Source organism: Delphinus delphis, chromosome 5 (genome assembly GCF_949987515.2).
Source record: "Delphinus delphis chromosome 5, mDelDel1.2, whole genome shotgun sequence".
NCBI lineage: Eukaryota > Metazoa > Chordata > Mammalia > Artiodactyla > Delphinidae > Delphinus > Delphinus delphis.
In genome coordinates this window covers 113,452,731-113,469,095 of record NC_082687.1, presented here as the reverse complement: position 1 = coordinate 113,469,095, position 16,365 = coordinate 113,452,731, and the positions used below count along the sequence as shown (strand labels likewise).

Genomic DNA, 16,365 nt, shown 5'->3' with positions numbered 1-16,365 from the left:
GTTTATCTTTTAATTGAACATCAATGTTAATCCCAGGAATTAGAGCCAAGACTTATTATTTCCAGGTATATCAGCATGTATGTCTCTTTTTAAAGCTTTTTATCACAGCAGTAACCTTCCCAGTTATGACTAAAGCATATCAAAAAAAGATTATGTTTTAGAAAATAATTATTTCAAGTAGTAATTCTATAGAAAATACACTTTTCCACAGGAAAAAAATGACCTTGAATGTGACTTTCTCCTTTATCTAAATACCCTTAAGCATTCTGGCAGACTCTGTTTATGTAATTTATATCAATTTGCTGATTCATTTCAGGACATTATCTAGAAGAGAAACTTTTAATAGAAAAGTTCAAGAAAGTTAACTGCATCTCAGTAAATGTTTGTGAAAGAAGTGACTGATGAGTGACTATGTCCTTGACTACACTTCCTGTGTTGTACCTGTAACTCAGGTGCAAAAGGCAAGTCAGATGATGGCTGTATCCTTGATGGCTAATGCTTCTTCTATGCTTTTGTGTTAATAGAGTATATACAATAGTTAGATTCATCCTCTATCATTTTTTAGAAATAATACCTATGGGGGCCATAGAGTATGCAAACTCCCCCTACCTATCCAAAATATTTTTTTCTTAGACTCTAAATTAGCCTCCAAATAGGGAAAGATATGAACAATAGTCACCCATGAGAATTGGACACTTTTACTTCAAGGAACAACTCAAAATACATTTATATGCAATCACCAAATCAATATCTATTTTTACTCATTATCATATATTAATCATCCTACTTGTACAAATTCCCACCACATAAATGCAGTTTAAACAACTATACCTTCTCAACATTCAAACACTGCAAGCAACCTAAAAAAAAAAAAAAGAAGAAATCAATAGCAGGCAATGATAGATTCTTCCAATACCAAGATTAAACTATAAATATTTCCAGGTGCTTTTTCCCTCTCTCATTACAAGGAAATTTTCAAACCATTTCTAAATGATACTACATCATTAAGAGTAAACAGAAGTAATATGCTTTATAAACATATAAAAGTCTATGCTAAATGTTGCCTGAATTAACGTGAGGGCTTTAAAAAATAAATTTGGAGAAAACACTGTTTATGTAGCAATAAAGTAAGTTTATTCTATAATTACAAGGTCACTGAAGGAAGAAAATTAAGCAACCAATCTTGGAGAAACTTTCCAGGTCTTTATTCTCCTGTGTTGTCTCTCCAATGTGTCTCTCTGGTGTAGCCTCCTTCCCATGCCAAGGAGGAAAAATTAGGAATTTTAAGTAGACATGTTATTAATTTTAGGAGTGAGATTTATGTAGAAACAGCTATTACAGCAGAACTGTCCACTGCTGTGGTTAATAGTGCCTGTTACTACATGCATGTCCAAGAAGACACACAGGATGATGGACCAATGGTAGGCAACTGCTCTGCTGACTGTGTTTTGCATTTAGCTGAGCAGACTCAGTTCCTTCAGCTGCAGTTAAAACTATGACTTTATCATAAATCACTAAGAAACAAAACAAAAAAATAATAGTAGGGAAACAAATCCTTTTACCATGTTTCTTATTTTTTTCCCTTTTTTATTTTATTTTAGTACCTACTGCAAAGTAAAAAGAAATTGCACAAAATGACGATTTAATGCACAATTGCTTACATTCTAGAACAGCACTATCTAATAGAATGATCTGTGATGATGAAAATGTTCTATCTCCTTACTGTCCAATATGGTAGCCTCTAGGGAGCAGTTAAATATGATTAGTGTGACTGAGGAACTGACTTTAAATTACTACTAGTGGCTACTGTACCAAAATAAGGTTAGAAAAAGGACATAGATTCTGTACATAAAAATTCTAAAAGTAACTATTCAGAAATACCAATATTCATGTGATAAAATATCTTCTAAAAATAATGTCTACTAGGCCTGCATATGTCTTCATGAAAAAAGACATCACCAACAAAGAAGCATCATTTGCACAAGCGTGTATTCGCTGTTCAAATACAAAGTTCATTATGAAGGATTACAACAGCACTTTAACCTCAGAACTATCTCTTTCATGGATAACAGAATGACTAACGCAACTACCAACAAACGGTGAGATACTTGCTAGTCCAGAAGTATCAGAATGTGTCTATTGATAAGCTGGACTTCATTAATATTAAAATTTCTCCTCTGAGAAAGATAAGGTCAAGAGAATGAGAAGATAAGCAATAGACTGGGAGAAATATTTGCAAAAGACATATTTGATAAAAGGACTGTTATCCAAGATACGTAAGGAAGGAACTCTTAAAACTCAACAATAAGAAAACAAGCAACCTGACTTAAAAAGGGGCCAAAGACCTCAATAGACACCTCACCAAAGAAAATACATATGGCAAATAAACGTAAGAGAAGATGTTCCATATCATATGTCATTAGGAAAATGCAAATTAAAACATAATGGGAAACCACTACACATCTATTAAAATGGTCAAAATCCACTGACAACACCAAATACTGGAGAGGATGTGGAACAACAGGAACTTTCATACATTGCTGGTGGGGATGCAAAACAGTCTTTGGAAGACAAATTGGCGGTTTCTTACAAAACTAAACATACTCTTACCATACGATCCAGCAATTGTGCTCCTTGGTATTTACACAAAGGAGATGAAAACAGATGTCTGCACAAAAACCTACACAGGAACGTTTATAACAGCTTTATTTACAATTGCCAGAACTTGGGAGTAACCAAGCACACCACCTTAGGTTAAGTGAATAAATAAACTGTGGTTCACCTATATAATGGAATATTACTCAACACTAAAAAGAAAGAAGCTACCAAGCCATGGAAAGGCAGGGAGGAAATTAAAATGTATATTTATTAAATGAAAGAAGCCAATCTGAAAAGCCTACATACTGTATGATTCCAATTACATAAGCTTCTGGCAAAGGCAAATTTCTGTGGAGATTTAGGCAATCTCTAAAGAGATTGGTGGTTGCCAAGGGCTGCAAGGAAGGGAGGGATGAACACGTGGAGGCACAGAGGATTTTTAGAGTAGTGAAACTGTTCTGTGAGATGTTACAATGGTGGATACATGTCATTATACATTTACCCAAACCCACAGACTACACAACACCAAGAATGAACCCTGTAAAGTATGGACTTCGGGAGATAACGATGTGGCAACATTCACTGATCAAAACAAATGTACCTGTGGTGCAAGATGTTGATAGCGGAGGGAGGCGTGCATGTGCAGGGGGAGGGAGGATATGGAAACTCTATGTATTTTCTGCTCAATTTTGCTGTGAACTTAGAACTGCTCTAAAAAGTAAAGTTTACTAGTTTAAGAAAAAATTTTAAAGCAACCTGAAATAAAATAATGAAAAGAAAATAAACTAGATGATAAAAAAAAGGATGTGGATGTATTAAATGCACTATAAACAAAATTAAATGAAACATGATATCCTAGAAAAACAGCCTGCAATATACATAATAGACATTTAACTTCTATAAGCATTTTCATGAAGCCATTATTTAGGGCAGGAGAAGACTGTTACTAATTGCAAACATTTCGAGATATGTTAGATTCCCAACAACTGAAGACTGGTTAAATAAATTGTCGTTCATGCATACAATGCAGCCCCGAAACAACCCTGTGAAAGAACATTTAATGGCATGGAAAGATATTCAAGATTAGGTTACTAAACATGCTTATAGCATGTAGCACTCTGTAAAAGATATATACGTATATATACATAGGAATGCTAAACACCAAAGGGCAGTGGTTTTTTTCTGGATAGTATGAATTGTAAGGGATTGTAATTTAACTTTTTCTACGTTGGACACGTGTTACTCTTTTCTTAATAAAAATAATGATAAGTTTTTTTTTAAATAATATGTGATGAAAAAAGATCTCATTCACAGTAACAATAAAGTATATAAAATACCTTTAAAATTAATTTAAAAGGATATATGTATTTTGGCTATACTAAGTATGGCAAGTCTTTCCCTGAAGATATACATGGAAATAATACTAAGTGTATAGAAATACTATAATGGAATACGATATTCTAAAAAAGCTAATCCTTCCCATATTATAAATGCACTGAATAAATTCCTCTCAAAATTCCACTGGATGGCTTTGTTTTGTTAAGAATTTGTCCAAACTATAGCCATGTTTCTTGGTTAGAATAGGCAAGAAGAGAGAATACACTTTTGAAAAAGAAACAGTAATGACTTGGGACAGAAAGGTAAACATTAAAATACATTTTGTAATTAAAACACTCTATGTATATGTGTGGTGCATATATACAATGGAATACTAGTCAGCCATAAAAAAGAACGAAATAATGCCATTTGCAGAAACACGGATGCAACTAGAGATCATCACACTAAGTGAAGTAAATCAAAAAGAGAAAGACAAATACCATATGATATCACTTATATGTGGAATCTAAAATACGACACAAATGAACCTATTTACAAAACAGAAACAAATTCACAGACATAGAGAACAGACTTGCAGCTACCAAGGAGGAGGGGGAGTGGGGGAAGGATGGAGTGGGAGGGTGGAGTTAGCAGATGCGAGCTATTATATATGGAATGCATAAACAAGAAGGTCCTACTGTATAGCACAGAGAACTATATTCAATATTCTGAGATAAATCATAATGGAAAAGAATATGAAAAAGGATGTGCATATATATATATATATATATATATATATAGAAAGAGAGAAAGAACTAAATCACTTTGCTGTACAGCAGAAATTAACACATTGTAAATCAACTATACTTCAATTAAAAAAACAAAATAAAAACACTACGGAAGTAGCCCAAGAATCCTGAGTCAAATCAATGGATCACAGTAGGCAGCCTGTAAGAATTTCCTGATATGAACATAATATGAGATGAAGGAAGTACAAGTAAACGAAGAAAGAACAACTCACTCAATATGAAATGTGAAAAACTGGCTTTATATTTGCAAAACAAAATCACTACATTTTTTACCTTAGAGTTTCCCCAAAGTAAATCAGACAGAATAATGTCAAAATTTTTTTTTCTTATAAAGCCGTTAAGAGTGTTGAGCTTTAAATGATCTCTGGAAAGTGAAAGATAATTCTGAGCATAAAGCAAAGGAAAAAAATCACTATTATTCGATTCTATTACATAATCATTCAATATTTTTAGAATGTTTAAAACATCTAGTGCAAAGGTTTCCAGTCCAGGAGGGCTGACCGAACCCAAGTGTTTCTACTCCTTTCCTCCCAAAGCTCCTTTGGAGTTAAGTAAAGAATATAAAAGGGAATAAATACCTAATACCTCTGAGAATTGACATGAGCAGGTGAGGTATGGGCAAAACTACAGTCATCAGCGGAATGGAGCTGTGACACCGTTTGTGTCAAAAATTTGACAAATAGCTTGTTGAGAGAAAAGAATGCAGGAAGTCATGGCCCAGAACACACAGAGGGAAAGCCTGCAGCAAGGATGAAAACTGCTTCCAGAATGGCTGAGAGCTTGAGAGGACACTGGAAGAGCAAGCGCAGGGGGGGAAGAGCAAGAAATGAAGGGGAGGCGCTCTCTCAAGAGGGACTGAACGCGCTTCCCATCCATCACATCTCCCCTTCACTCCCGAAGAGGCAAAGCAGGGGCTGCTGCATTTACCCCCAGAAGTAAAAATGAAGATCCGTTCTCTAGAAAAAGTGGATAACCTGCCTAACGAGCAGTGAGAGCTGATAACTCGGGCTAAAACCCTCCTAATGTTGGCGTATGGGAGGTGGCAGATGGCTCCTCACCCGTGCACCCTACAGGTGGCACTGGGCACGTCACCCCTCCACACGCAGTCCGAACTCAACCTCCCAGTTAGTCCAAGGAGCTTAAAACTTGCTGAATGACTGAACAAATGAACAAACGAGATTTCTTCTTTCATGAAATCAGCAAGGATGTGATTTTTAGTGATAAGGCTCAGTCCTTGCCAAGGCTATAGCAGTCTTACGCAGTTGGTGAAAATGTAAATCGGCACGAGTGTTCTGAAAAACAACTGGCACATTATTTTACATTTATGAAGCTATCCCGAATCAGAATTACCAACATGTATGTACGAAGACATTCCCTGCATTCACTTCCGACAGCAAACAGGCAGAAACTCCTAAGAATCCAGCAGTAAAGGATTGATCAAAGTATGGTATATCTTATAATGGAAAACCATAGAACCATCAAAAACCATGATTTGTAAAACAGTTTTACTGTGAGAAAATGCCTATAACATAATAAGGAAGCAAGAAAACAAAATTTTACATACATATACTCGATATATGCATACATAAAATGATTATAATGACAACAAAGTAAATATCAAACAGTTATCAATAGTAAATTTCGATTGTCAGATTGAGTGATATTGTTTTAGTTTCCTATTTATATATTTCCAGATCTCTCAAGTTTTCTACCAAAAATATATAATATTTATGACACATTCCTTCAACTTACACGCCCCTTGAGCATGCCTTACACTCACTCTCCCTTTGGAGTCGAGTGTCGGAAAACATCAGTCTCTGCTTGCTGGGCCCTACTTACGCTCCAAATGATTACAGCCTGCCATTGGCTGCTCCGCAACTCGTCCTGCACACTCATTGCCGAGGGCACTAAATATCTCCTAACTTTCACACAAATGCCCTTTTTTTCCCGGCACTTATCTGATTGGACTTCTCTCCCACCCTAAATACTACTGATCCCCTACCTGCTCCAAATTCTCTCTTGGCTTCTGAGATGCTACTGCTCCTTGACGGTACCTCACTGCCAGAATACTGAAGAAAATCCACAATGCAAAGACTCTAAACAAATTTCATTTTGCACATCAGTCGCCCTTTCTTCTTTACATAAAAATTATTCCTAGGCCTGCATTCAAGACAAGAAACCATGCCAAGTTTAGTAAGTGTGCCCACCCCTCACCATATGGAAGCCATTCAACATTGAAGAGTGAATTAATTGGGGCAAAACAACACGGATATCGGGGTGTACCTAAATGTTGCATGTGCAAAACACTCATTTACAAAAGTTATCCCTCCAAGGCCCCCCAGAATTGTTGTAAACCCTTAAGAGCACCAGAAACAAATCAGATTAGCTATATATTGTTCCTGCTCCTAAGCAACAATGGTTCACATACGCTAACATTTAACACAGGAACACCCCAACATACCACTGAGATTTTTAAAGATGAGAAATAGACTTCATGAATCCATATTGCTCCCATTTTCGCAAACACCAGAGCCTAACACCATACTAGACCTCTGGCAACCTTACTATTTCCATCTACTTATTTTTTTAAAAAAAGTGGGGGCATCACCTTTGGCCACCATTTGAAAGAATCATTTCTCTGTTTTTTTCTATTTGAAGTTGGATCGTTAATAACTCTGAATTGAGCATACATGAGGATGAACTATATAGGAAGAAAAAATGACAAGCACATAAACCAAAGGAAAGAACTTAGGTTTTGACAGCCTACCATCCCAGCAGCTCAGCGATTCACAGTCTATCATTTTAAACAAGAAGTAATCAAAGTGTTTTCACATTAAAGGAAAAACAAGAGCTAATGGGAAATTTAAGATCATGTCTGTACGTGGTGAATTGGGCTATTTAGAAAAATGAAGTGAGTGACTTAGCCCTCAAAGCGGATTATGTAGTCTAGCAAGCTGAACAACGGAATTTCTTTGTGCTTTTAAGTTTCCTTGGCATTTAGTATTATGTGGACTGCAATAAGAGAAAATGTATCAGTCACAACTGCCACCACAGGTTGACCTTGGTACTATATGAAATATTGTTGAGTAATTTCATCTCTCTTCAAAGCACCTTCTACAAGTAAAGCCTTGGAAAATGCCATCTAGTAAAATAAAAATAAATCCAGCAAAGTAAAAACTAATTGGGCACCATTACTAGTATTTTTAAACAAATGTAAATTTTATTTTAAAAATCTATTTTTCTCAGCACAATTTAAGCTCCGAAAGGGTAGAAACTGTAGTAAAAGTTGATGACTGTTTTATTCCCATTGCCTAACCACATAGTGCTCAATAAAGATTTACTGAATGAATGACTGCGATTGTGATTCTGAACCAGGATACGTAGCTGGACCCCAGGCACCTCCACTAATGGCCTCATTTTTGTCCTTTAATTTTAAATGAATGAATTTATAATTATATCTATTGCTTTACTTCTGAATAAAATTCTAAATCAAAAGCTTTGGTTGGCTTGAGGCATTGGAGTTAGTTACACATCTCAATCATGGAGAAAATTTCTGGGGTAATGGATACTGCAGTTGGAGAAAGTTATCAAGTTAAAGCACAGATTCATTACAGCTTTTCCTTAAGTCTACGGGTCTTTTTTCATCTTATTTGTTAACTTCCTACACATTCACAGCAATGTTGTGAATGGCCAAGAAAATTACCACTTATTAAATAACAATAGAATATGAAAGGAAACTGGAATTCGTTGGATGCCATGTATGGGCATGTAAGAGACAGCTGTGGCATATATTTTCCTTCTCTTTTCTAGTAATGGAATCCTCTACTTTAGCTTGGCTCATAGCCAAAAAGACTAAGGGCATTTCCCAACCTCTCTAGGGGCTAGTTTTAGCCACAATGAGTAAGTTCTAGTAAATGGGCATGGGATGGAAGCATAGTGATATGTGCAATTCTAATTTATACACCTAGAGATTTCCCTTTTCACCTTCCTGCTGGCTGGAATGAGGACGTAATAATGATTAACAACCTGGACCATGAGACAGAAGTACAAACCAGGAAAGGTGTAACAACAAAGACACCTGACACTGTGGAACCAGAGTATCAGCTCTGCCTGCTTCTGCCCATTGTAACCATCATCTGCGAGACAACTCAACTACCTTCTTAGAGTCATTGTTATTTTGACAGTTTCCAGCACTAGGGTGATCAACCATCCTAGAACTGACAGCATTTCCAGGATGCAGAGTTTCAGCACTAAAACTGGGAACGTCTTGGGCAAACCAGAAGGAGCTGGTCACCCCATAGCTTGAAATCTATATCCTAACATAAAACTACCAATAAACAGCAGCTTGTAAAAAGAGCTGTACAATGTACCTTCCCTGCGTCACAGACTTTATGAGTATTATCTCATTTTATACTGAGATAAAGACAAAAATAGTTGTTCCCATTTATAGATGAGAATATGATTGAGAGTAAGACTGAGATAAGAAATTATCTAGTATATTGCAGAGCTTCATATCCATTTTTAATCCACTTTCATCCCACCATGCAAAGAGAGGAAGAAAACAAAGCTGAAAAAACATATTGTAACTGTGGTCAAACTGGGGGAAAACTCAGCTTTATTGCTACAGAGTTGTTAAACGGCCCAGGTTTAAACATTCATCTTTCATAAGTAAACAATATCTTGTGTTCTGAAGTTAATTATGACCATCTATTTGCAATTAAACTATGAAAGCAAGGAGTCCCCTAAAATCACACTGTGAAGTGGGAACACCTTGACTTGGGGTGGGTGATGGGGAGAGATAATTCAGGAAATTAAGGCCACCTGCTGTTGGCTAATGATTCCCACCAAAAACAAAAGCTGTGGTCTGGCACCTTTAATTAATCAAGAGGGCAATCTGGGTAAAAACCCTACATTCGGTTGGCTATTGGCAGTTAATAAAAAGAGAGAACAGATTTTCAAAATTTGCCACTTTATTAAATTAATGGTTTTGATTCATTCAGAAAAATTCAAGACATTTATTTGTTTGGAAGTGCACAGCTTAAGAGAAATGCAAACTACTGAAAGAAATAAACCATTAGCAATAAAGTTCAAAAAATTCATTTCTGCACTTGGTCCTCTGATGAGTGCCAAGGGGTACAGGAAAAGCCTCCTTTTGAAGGAGAAGTTGTAGGGAATGTTTTTGTTGTCATTTACTGTTGCTGTTGCTGTTGTAACACTCCAGGTTAGCTGTACTTACCACTTGTCTACACTGCCAGTATCTGCAATTACCTCTTCCCAGACATCTATAGTACAGGCAGTGAAGCTGTAATGAGAAACTCGATGCTATTCGCTTAACAGTGATAGCTGGCCCAGGCCCACTTGGGATCCTTCTCTGAAATCATCAGGTGGGAAGGTAAGATAAAAAACAAGAAAATAAGAGAGAAAAGAAAAATAGGATCATATGGATAGCAACCGACATTGCACTCAGTACTCAGTAAATTATATGTATCCAATTAATGCTCAATGATGGCGATTAAATTTAACTATATTAAACACAAATTTAATCGCCTAATGAAACGATTCTGAAATGTTCACATCCAAAAGAAACACCCACGGTGCTAACTAAAAATGCAGATTCCAGGGTCTTTTCAACACACAGGCTATTATGAAGTCTGGGGACAAATCCCCAAACCTGCAATTGTAAGAAGCAGCTGGAGATCTTGATGCAATTCAACCACCAGATTGAGAGACAGGGATCTCATACTTAATCCTTATGTGCAATAAGAGAAATACAAGTGATGCAGTGGATGTGTGGATCTGAAATTTAAAGACCTGATAAAGCTCAACTGTCCTGGGGCTTCAGAAAATGACAATGCCCAACCACAGATCCCGAGGAACCCAAAATAAACAAATAAACACTCCCCAAGTATTTTTAAATGTCCTGTGACAAAGTGCCTGCAATCTCTCAGGAGCGTGTGAATACAGTTTTAGTAATTTATAAAGACATGCGGTACCTTTCAATTTTCATTCAGTTTAATATCACATATTCTACTTTACCATTATCACTAAATTATACAAATTATAAGAGAATTTGAAATATTAGTGTATTAGTAAAGTATTAGCAATGTCCCTTTGGATAATTTAAATCAATGTCAATGTGTATTTAAAATTTTGGTGTTTTGGATCTGTGTCATATTTAGGTAACCTAAGACTGTCTTTTCAGGTAGCTCACATCTCAAGTTGTTTATATTATGATAATAAAATCATTTTAAGTGACCCTATCATGAAGTCCCTATAATTAAAGGAAAAAAATAAATATATATATGGCATGCATCTATGGACGCCCAAATCCACAGCCTTTGTAATTTAGGCCAAGTTATTTAATTTCTCTGCACCTAATTCGCTTCACCTGCCAGGTGAAGATATTAAATTAGATGGTCTGGAACATCGCTTACAATTCTAAAGCTTACTGAAAAATGGGATTAAGAATAAGTTTAATGAGACTGATATGATTTGGCTCACAAAAGTAGTTAAGACCAGATCAATGGATGCTGAGGAAAAAAAATGAAGAAAAATGAAATTCACCCTGATTTTAAACTTTATGTTCTAGAGAATCTTTACTGTGAAGACACATTTCATAGGGATGCTTTTAAAATGCAATTCTGATTCAGTATGTCTGGTATGGGGCCCCAAATGATTTCTTTCTGACGAGCTCTCTGGTGACACGAGACGCTGTAGGTGTGCACACCGCACTGTGAGTAAGCAAAGATTTAGAGTCAAGCCGAGAGGTAGAACGAAGAGTAATAAAACATGATCAATAATGAGGTCAACCAGTCAACAATACCAATAACCTACTGGAAAACAAATTGTTTTTCAATCACACATAAACAAAAGACAATTTGCTTAAAATAACGAAAGGACTTAATGGACTTAATATGCAATTTTTTTAAGGAACTGATATCTGGTAGGTGAGCCAATCTTCCAACAAACAGCTCCACTCCAGTGGCTCTCAACTCTGACTGCTCATTATAATCATCTGGGGAGCCCGTGAAAACTAGAGACGCCTGAAAACCTGCCGCTCCCAACCTAGATCAATTAAAAATCAGAATTTCTGGAGGTGAGGCCTACCTAGGTCTTAGAGTTTTTTGTTTTCTTTTTGATGCTCCCCAAGGGATTATGATATTGAGAACCAGTGAGCTACACTTTCACAAAGTCATAGCAAAATACACAAAAGTAAACTAATCCAACCCACTTTGTTGTCTTTTAATAAATTGAGGAGCTTGTGTGTGTGTGTGTGTGTGTGTTGGCAAAACTAAGAATACTTGAATACCCCTAAAAAACCAATTAGTAAATAATATACAGTATCATGAATTTAGGTTATAAAAACTAACCAGGAAAAGTGTTAACCAGGAAAACATTTTGAAATTTATACTAGATTTTTCTTTTGTCCCTAAAATGATTAGAAATTTTTTCATCACATGAGAAAACTGGAACTCGTTATATTTAGTATCATAGATCAGTGGTTCTCAAACTTTAGTATGCATCAGAATCACCTGAAGAGTTTGTTATAACAGACTTTTAGGCCTGTCCTCAGTTTCTGATTCTGTAAATCTGGGAGGGGTCCAAGAATCTGCATATCTAACAAATTCCCAAGGGATGTTGATGCTGCTGGTCCAGGGACCATTTTGAGAATCACTGATAGAGAAAAAAGTTTGCAATTTTAAAAACCACAATTTTATAGATACCCATATCCACAGATACAGTGTGGATTTCTTTTTCTGCACCTCCTTAAGACCAGCTTGGTACCAGTTATCTCCATGCTTCTGCATCATGTGATCAACATTCAGCAAACAATAAGGAAATTCTTTGTTTTGATTCTGATCTCATCCTTAAACAAATGAGAAAATTTTCATAAATCGTACAACTGAGTTTGTATGAGGCTTTAGGTTCTCATAGGTATATGCTTTCTTAAAAAAAAACTGATGTTTGATTAATGTTTTAAAATGTTTCATTAGGACTTTTTATAACTCTTTCATTGGGATTTAATTAGCAGAATACCACAATGAATGTGGAGGAAATGCAGATCAAATTATCTTCTCCCACAATGGGACAAAATCACATGTGTGGGAAACAGCTTTTCAATACACCATTTCTTAGAGAATCTTAAGGCTTCGAAAATGTACTAGGATCACAAAAGATCATGGGATTGTTTCTCTTATTATTAATAATATCCTTTGTTTAATATCACTAGTTTAAGTGAATTTTTAACATTATCTACATTAACATTATAAGAGTCACAAAATAAATCCCCATGTGATAACTTAAACATGTTTTGGGACCCAAAATGTCTGGCCAAATATAACCAAAAAACAAACTTAAAATAATTCTGGATATTTCCCTATTCAGTTCCTTGCAAGTCCTGTAGAGTGAACAAATAGCAAACTTCCCCACTGCTGTCTCATAAAACGCTAGTCAAATCACAAAGAGAAGGTTGTTATGGAGGATCAGATAAAACAGCAACCTTATATTGTTCTCCAGAAGAGGAAGATTTTGGTAGGCTGAGAATGCATTTCTCTGATACTCCCTTACAAACAAGTAAAAATGTAGTTTTGTGGCTTCTAAGCATCTAGGATTAGACTTGATAGTCAACACAATGAGTCAAGTCTAAGGAAGTATTTTGTATATCACTGCCATTGTTAACAGTCTTGCACACATAATATGCTTGTTATGAAATGATGCCAACTATATGTTAAAATATGTATTTTCATATTTTATGTAATAAATCAGTCCCAATTTAAAAACTAAAGATAACTGAGTCCAAGCCCTCTCATTCGTAGAGAAAGGGACAAGGTCTCCAGCGGGTGGTTGCCAAGCATCATTTGGCTAGTTCATAGTTACTCATTGGCAGAGTCGGAACTAGCACTCAGGTTTCCTGGGTCCTAATCCAGTATCTCTTATCTATACCACATAAAGACTCTCCCAAGTTGCCACTGCCACATGCCAGATAACAGGCTTTTTCTTGAATTCTGGGATCCACAAAGCAAATCAGCAGTCTTTGAAAAGCCTTACTAATGACCTTCTTACACTTTTATACATAAAAACCTTTCAATTTTATACTAGATTTGAAAAGCCACCGTGTATTTTGGCTCTATGGCAGAAGACTTCTATCATATAATAGGCTGCCTGTGAACGAATGGTTGGATTCTTTCATTTTTTTTTTTTTGGCTGTGTTGGGTCTTTGTTGCTGCACACAGGCTTTCTCTAGTTGTGGCGAGTGGGGGCTACTCTTTGTTGCGGTGTGCGGGCTTCTCATTGCAGTGGCTTCTCTCGTTGCGGAGCATGTGCTCTAGGCTCGCGGGCTTCAGTAGTTGTGGCACATGGGCTCAGTAGTTGTGGCCTGCGGGCTCTAGAGCACAGTCTCAGTAGTTGTGGCTCACGGGCTCTAGAGAGCAGGCTCAGTAGTTATAGTGCACGGGCTTAGATACTCCGTGGCATGTGGGATCTTCCCGGATCAGGGATCCAACCCACGTCCCCTGCATTGGCAGGCGGATTCTTAACCGCTGTGCCACCAGGGAAGTCCCTGGATTAATCCTTATATGTTACAGATGCTCACTAGACAAACCTCCAGGAATTCAACATGTCTGGTTCAAAGTGTCTCCCCTTCCATGCCTTGTGAGCAGAGTAGGAATAAGAGTAGTACTGCATTTATGTAGTATCAAAATGATAAGCTAAATTACTTTTACTGGTAAAAATAATGATGAGAAAGCATAAAGCAGTTGGGCTCGTATAGAGGCTGGACAACTACTATACAGGACGATCTGAATAAAATGACTAGATCCTACTCTACTGATGGGCAGACTCTACCCCCCTCCCCCAGCCCCCCAAACACACCTCTACCCACATTCCTACTGACAATTTGCAAGCCATTCACTGGGATTTCTCTTCTGAACTCCCCACCAAAGGCAAGGACATTATCTCCAGAAAGGCAGACAAATGAAACAGTGAGAGAGCAAAAAGAGGGAGCAGGACAGCCAGAGGCCCTTGTTTCTGCATATTTAGCATTGTTTAGAAATGTGAACAAAAAGTATACTCTAAAACATATGCTAGTCAAAATAACAATCACCTCTCAATGCTCTCAAGAATTATTTAAAACTGGCAAATAAGAGTCAGGCATCACTTCTTATTAATAATATTCTTTCCTAACCCATTGATTTCCTTTCTTTGAAGAGATTTCTTGAAATCTATTCTTATTCCTATTCCTACTCCTACTGCCCTGCCCAGAAGAGATGGAAGAGGAGACATTCTGAACCAGAGAACTTTGGTAAGAGGGAAAAGAACTCAGCCTGTGCTTCTGGCTAATCGCTATAAAACGTCTTAACTGGGGGGTGGGGGGAGAAGGGAGCATTTAAATGCTTCTGAAGTCACAGCTTCCTAATATGTGTAATCATTCTCTTTTCCAACTACTATTCCTTGACATCAGCCATATTTATATTCAAATATAAATCCAAATTAAAAACTAAATAGGGCTTCCCTGGTGGCGCAGTGGTTGAGAGTCCGCCTGCCGATGCAGAGGACATGGGTTCGTGCCCCGGTCCGGGAGGATCCCACATGCCGTGGAGCGGCTAGGCCCGTAAGCCATGGCCGCTGAGCCTGTGCGTCCGGAGCCTGTGCTCCGCAACAGGAAAGGCCACAACAGTGAGAGGCCCACGTACCACAAAAAAAAAAAAAAAAAAAAAAAAAAAACCCGAAACTAAATAACAATTATCTCTGTCATTATTTCCTCTTATTAGCCTTTCTTAGAATTAGCTGTGAATACACTTCCATCCATTAGAAGCCCCAGGTAAATTTTAAAAGAAAAATCTACTAAACAATTATTAATTTTATAATGATGAGTTCAAAGAACTATATATAACCTTTCTACAGACCAACTTTTTTCTTCTGTTTTAACTAAATGATACATCAGTTTATACAGAACATTTCATTTAAAAACAAAGGAAGGGTGAGAGGGGTAAGATGGCGGAAGAGTCAGACGCGCAGATCACCTTCCTCCCCACAGATACACCAGAAATACATCTACACGTGGAACCACTCCTACAGAACACCTACTGAACGCTGGCAGAAGACCTCAGACCTCCCAAAAGGCAAGAAACTCCCCACGTACCTGGGTAGGGCAAAAGAAAAAAGAATAAACAGAGACAAAAGAATAGGGACAGGACCTGCACCAGTGGGAGGGAGCTGTGAAGGAGGAAAAGTTTCCACACACTAGGAGCCCCTTCGCGGGCGGAGACTGCGGGGGGCGGAGGGCGGAAGCTTCGGAGCCATGGAGGAGAGCGCAGCAACAGGGGTGCGGAGGGCAAAGCGGAGAGATTCCCGCACAGAGGATCAGGGCCGACCAGCACTCACCAGTCCGAGAGGCTTGTCTGCTCACCCGCCGGGGCGGGCGGGGCTGGGAGCTGAGGCTCGGGCTTCCAGTGGAGCGCAGGGAGAGGACTGGCGGCGTGAACACAGCCTGCAGGGCTTAGTGCGCCACGGCTGGCCAGGAGGGAGTCCGGGAAAAAGTCTGGACCTGCCGAAGAGACAAGAGACTTTTTCTTCCCTCTTTGTTTCCAGGTGCGCGAGGAGAGGGGATTCAGAGCGCTGCTTAAAGGAGCTCCACAGACAG

The 16,365-nt window shown here is 37.7% G+C and overlaps 1 protein-coding gene across 2 annotated transcripts in view; it reads right to left on the bottom strand.

The window, feature by feature from the left end:
* Nucleotides 1-16,365, bottom strand: part of UGT8 (UDP glycosyltransferase 8) — a 98,072-nt gene that overhangs the window by 65,851 nt on the left and 15,856 nt on the right. For both annotated transcript variants that reach the window (XM_060012927.1, XM_060012926.1), the window contains exons 2-3: nt 16,107-16,269; nt 832-860 (exon numbers count right to left, since the gene is read on the bottom strand). The gene's annotated coding sequence lies outside the window, so the exon portion shown is untranslated. The remainder of the gene's footprint in view (nt 1-831; nt 861-16,106; nt 16,270-16,365) is intronic.